Source organism: Condylostylus longicornis, unplaced genomic scaffold (assembly GCF_029603195.1).
Source record: "Condylostylus longicornis isolate FDR11 unplaced genomic scaffold, ASM2960319v2 ptg000135l, whole genome shotgun sequence".
In the NCBI taxonomy this organism is placed as follows: Eukaryota; Metazoa; Arthropoda; class Insecta; order Diptera; family Dolichopodidae; genus Condylostylus; species Condylostylus longicornis.
In genome coordinates this window covers 6655777-6661776 of record NW_026578103.1, presented here as the reverse complement: position 1 = coordinate 6661776, position 6000 = coordinate 6655777, and positions in this window count along the sequence as shown.

The following is a 6000-nucleotide window of genomic DNA, read 5'->3' as shown; positions in this document are numbered from 1 at the left end:
GTGTGTGTGTAAAGGAACAAAAAAACAACTTTTGATATTTTTTATTGCATAGATTTTGATTTTAATACCGTCCTATCAAAAACTTGCCATTCACATTAAGATACTTGTATAATGGGGTGCATTGAGTGTACATTAACTTATAAGCCAGTCAAGGTAAAAGAAATAAACTTGGTTTATCATTGTATAACGAAAATCTTCTTATGTACAGTGTTGTAGTTTTAATTTTTGTGTATAAATTTTAAAAGAAAATCTTTCCTAAATTACCCACAAAGGTATGGTTTGACGACTAAACTTCTTCATTGAAAAAAAGATTGCAGAATATATAATTAGTGTTTAAAATATTATTATGAAAGAAATGAAGCTAAAAGTAATAAGAATTATTCGAGATGCAAATCAAATTGTAATTAAGTAATGAAATTTTGGAATACATCGAAAAGTTTCTATATTACGAAGAGAGAAAAACCTTGCATTGATTTTGCGATATTGCGAAATCGGAAAGTTTTCTTATTAGGTCTTCTTTACAGAATTTTTTAATAATTTGTTGGTTTTAATTTTGCTTAGTTCTCAAAAGTTTTGTTATATAAAATTTAAATTAGTGCATTTACTCTTTGATATTAAATATAAAGCACATGTTATTTTTTAAATTTGTTATTTACAATTGGTTATGGTATATGCAATATTTTCAATATAAATTTTAGTAAGCAAAGAAACCAGAATAAAATTATTATTAAATGTAAAGTTTTTCATTTTACAATTGTGAAACAAATTATAATTACTCTAAAAATGTTTTGGGGCTGCCAAGAAAACAACAGTTTAATTATTAAAATAAAGGCAAATAGGAAAAGAAATATTAATTTATATGGGAATTCTAGTGTAACGTTGTACTGAACTTATATAAATATATTGATCAAATAAATTTAATTTGAATTTCTTAGAAAGACATTTTATATTTCATCTTTAAACAATATAATTGTAGTAGAATACAAATTCCTGATTTTTGGATCGAATTAATTTATTCGAAACTGACGTATGGGAAATGTTAACTCACAAATATTTCTCTGTAGTATAAAATATTGCAGTACAACTATTTCTTTTCTCTTGTATAATATTTAACAAAACAACGAAAACACTGTATTTTATTTACTGCAGCAAGTTTTCTTTGCATTTTATTTACATTTTTTTAGATTTTTATAAAGTTCACGTCTCCTTTTTTATGGCAGAATTTACCTAACACTACATTATATTCGTATTTCATTTTCGTATCATCATTGAAAAATAAAAAACAACAACAAGAAAAGAAAAAGAATTAAAAAAGAAAGAAAATGAAGGAAAAATGAGTTTTCCTTTTTTACTATCAGATTTTAGTCATGATCCTGCCTGCATTTCTATATATTTGATTCTTAAAGAAAATTGTTAAATGAATATGTGTAAATTATAATATTGTTTATGTGTGCATATGTGTGCTGTATATTACAAAATATACATTTCTTAAATAAACTTTTAATTTGAGGTTTTAAAGTATTTTTTACATTCTTGAATTTTTTACATAGAAATTTTAACAAAAAAAAAATAACAAAGACGGAAAACATTAGAGGTGTAGTGCGAAGTATCAAAGATTTATAAGATAATAGTTTGTTTGAGGTAAACTTGAAGGAAGATTTAATCTTTAGCGTTATTATACAGGGTGAATTATTTAAAAAAATGCATTTAATTTTTACTGTAATCGTTCCGGTCTAATAAGTGGATAAACTAAAATACTCGTACGAGTATCCACTCTAACTCATAGTGATTTTAAATAATCAAAATCTTTAACTATTGAAAATTATTGGAAATTTTTAGGGCTATGTAAGCTTTTTTTTTCTTTTGGTTTTTCCATAGGTTTTCTTTTAAATTTTTTAATATTTTCTAATATTTTCTTTTATATTTTCTAATACATAAGTTTTCTAATATTTTGCATTGAATAATCACTTTCACATATTTTTTCATAAATAAAGAAATATATACAAAAATTTCAAAAATTTTATCCACGATACAAAAATATCACAAATTTTAACACAAATTTTACACGGATTTAATTGAAAATAGATCCTGCAAAAGTTCAGGCCCTGAAAGAGATCCTGGATGGATTCAAAAAAGTTCCTTTTATATAGCAATTTTGGTTATCCATCATATTGTTTAGAAAAGATCATGAAAAGATTTCCAATTTTCAAATCGTAGGCTCGGCTTGACTTTTCAATTTTCTTAGAAAATTGTATTTGGTCGCTCTTATTTTTAATTTGAAACCTGTTAACTAACAATATAAAAAGTGGTTTTTGTTCTTTAAAAAAATATAATATTTTAAATATCATTAAAATAGGATCATGAATATTAGAAAAATTTCAATTACCCTGACAATTTCAATGACCTGAATTTTATTATTGTTGTGTCGCTATTGTTATTTCATTTACAAATGGCAATATCAAATTAATAAATTTATTAGAAGATTGCTTTAAAATAAAAAACAATTCTTTGTAGCGAATTCATCATTATTTTTTTAAAGATATGCCGATAAATTCGAAAAAATATTTTTTTTAAAATTCTAAAAATAACATGAGTCTCCATTTTGCAACAAAATTATTTCTTGTTAGAGTGAATTCGTGTTAACAAGTATGAAAATTAAAATAAGAATCCAAACAATGAATGTTGTTTAATTTAAAATCGTTTCGTTTTGAGAAAATTTCAGCTAAAAGAGTACTTGTATATGCTGATTTCGTGTTATAGGGCCAATTATTGTTATCGATTACGTGTAATAATTGTTGCTGTTAAAGTTTATGCCGGTGTATGAAATTTTCGTATTGAAGGGTCAGAAATTCACGAAAATTTTGTTCATTTTTTGCAATTCGTATTACGCGAGTTTGTTTTATAGGAGTTTGGTTGTATTCAATCCTAACAACATTATTTAAATAGCTTTTTCATTTATTTGTTTTCTGATCATCATTTCAAACTACTTATACTTTAATGCTCGTAGGCACCCTATAATTTTTATAAATATAAAATTCAAAAAAATAAAGCAAAAATTCAAGAATTTTTTTATTCTAAATTTTAGTTCACTCAAATCGTATAAACCATTTTCTATATTAAAAAAAATTTGATAAAAATAAAAAAGTTTTCCCTTTATCACATATACAGAGTACATAAATATGTATAACAGTATGTAGTACATAAAAAATATCCAAAATATATTTGAAAAAATTATAAAAAACATTTTTTAACTTCTTCTATAAATATTTTTTCTTTACTTTTTTACACCACTGCACACTTCCAAAATTCCACATGTACACTTTATACTTCATTTTTTCTTTCCTAAAAGAAAAAAAAATCCAAAAACAATGGTAAAAAAGTTTTTCATTTCCAGTTTTTAATATTGTTCTCAAGGTCGTTAAGATAGAAAGTTCTGTTATTCAAGTTATTATTATTATTATTTTTTTCTATTTTAATGTGTGTGTTTTATATTTTTGTTTTATTATTTTTAACAGAGTATTTTATTATTATCAGATTTTATTATTATTACACAATATCTCTTAAAAAAGAAGAACAGAACAGAAGAAAAAATTCTATAGTATAAAGAAAAAGTTTGAAGTAAGATCAAAATGGCTATCAAAATTCAAAGAAACAAAAAAAGAAAAGTAAACAAACAAACAAACAATGAAACTTAAAATATTAAAAGTAGCTGTATATGAAATTTAAGAAAACAGTAGAGTAGCAGTAGGTATAGTAGGTACCTATGCTTATATACAATTGTAACATTCTTGTTAGCATAGCAATAGCATCACAGTAGTAGCTTAGTAGGTGTATGAGAGTGGTGCGATTTGTTGAAGAGAATGAGTATATAGATTGAGAAATGATAATAGAAAATAATAAAAAAAAAGCAAAAACAAAAAAGCTTTGCAATTCTTATAAAGTTTTTTGTTTGTGTTTTTTTTTTTGTTTTATTTTTTTTAAATACACATAGATAAAATATTATTTTGTTTGTATTTGTATTTTTGTGCTCTTTCTTTATTGTGTTATATTTTCGGAAAGGTCATCAGCAATGAAAAATATTTTAATAGTAGAATAATAAAAAAGAAATATTGACAGGATTCTTTTGAAGTATAGGGAGAGTTTTTAAAAAATTTGGTTTTCTTTAATTTTTTTCATCTTCTTCTCTTTTCTGTGTTTCAATATCTTTCAGCTTTTTATTGTTTATTGTTATCTTTTCTTTTGTTTTTGATATTTTTTTTTATATTTTGGAGCAAAAAAATAAAATAAAGTTTGCTCATTTTCTAAAAAAGAAATTCTTTTAGAATTTGAAAATAATTTGTTATTGGTCAGAAGAATATATAACGGAATTATTGTTCTAAAAAGTAAAGTAATATAAAGGTATTTAACTAATCTTACACACACACTCAATATATACAATATTCGAATATAATATCTTTGTAGGTATATTTTATGAATGTATATAGTAAAGCTATCAAAAGTTAAAATATTATTATAGGATAAGTTGGTATTAACACGTCATTATCATTATCTCTTTGATAAGGATTATTATTTAAAAAGTATATATGTTTATATATACATATGTATGTACATATATATAGAGTAGTAATTTATTGAGATTAATTATTATAAATTTATTTTTCCGTTTTCTATAACTTTTTGTTTTTATTATATTTTCTATTTTATTATAGCATTATCTAAAAATATTTAAGTGTATTAAAATGTATTATTAGGAATTTATATACTTATATTTTGTAATTTAATAATATTGTAAAAGTAAATAATAATAAATAAATTTTCTTAATATAGATATTTTTTTAAAGAAATTAAAATTATTTTTATTACTTTATAAATTTATCTTAAAATTCTTTTTAATTGCTTATTGTGATAAAAGTAATTGCATCTTAAATTTACACAACTACAAAACTATTGAATTATTTTAATTATATAGAAAATAAAGTTATAATTAGAAATTTTAAAATAAATTTTTTATTAAAATAATTAAAAAAAATATTATATTTACTTTCTTTTGAAATATATAATGAAAATATTTATTTATATAAATATTTATGTAAAAATGTTTTTGATTATTTAGTTGATTTTGAATATAGAGTTTCGAATTGCAATATGAATTTTAAAAAAATTCATTAAAATTTTAAAAATATTTTTCTTAAAATTAATTCATTTTTTCTTGAAAATTAAAATATTTATGTAAAGCAAAATGTTGATCAACAAATTTCTTGAAACATGTAAATAAAACCCAGTCAATGTTGCAAGTTGTGTTGTTTCCGTACTCAATTTTCTTGCCATATGAATTTTACTCATTTTAATTGGCAGGATTCGTACGAGTATTATTTGAGACCACTTTTAGTAAATCCAAAAAAAGAAGTTCATTAAATGATGTCAGTCTTTGGTTTGTGTTTTAATTCTTTCAGTATAATATTACAATTTCGAATTTGTTAATTTTTGATCTACATACATATGGTATGAATTCCTCGATCTGTGTACAAAAAAAAAAAAAAGATTTATCGTCTTTAATTTTTATTGGAACTAAAATTTGAAATTTTTGTTAATGAAATTCTGTTAGATAATTTAATCTCCTTCACTTTGGTTCAAATTACAAGTGATAAAGTTAAAAAAAAATTTTTATGGTTGCGTTATTAAGAAAATTGTGATATTATATTTGTGACCACAGAGGAATGGCTCAAGTTATTTATACTTGTGAATCTATATTATTTATATATTGCAAGTTTTTGAAAAGTAATAACATTTTATTATAAATTATATTTAACCTAAGTAACAAATATACATATATAAGAACCACATGACTTACTAATCCGCAGCCTGAACTTTTTATTTTCAATAAAATAGAATGTAAAATGTACGTCCATATAGGACTTGGCGAAAGCAAAGTTATCAGCTTGATTAAAATATAAAGCCACTTTTACTCATGGAATATGATATAAGCGTCAATATAATATT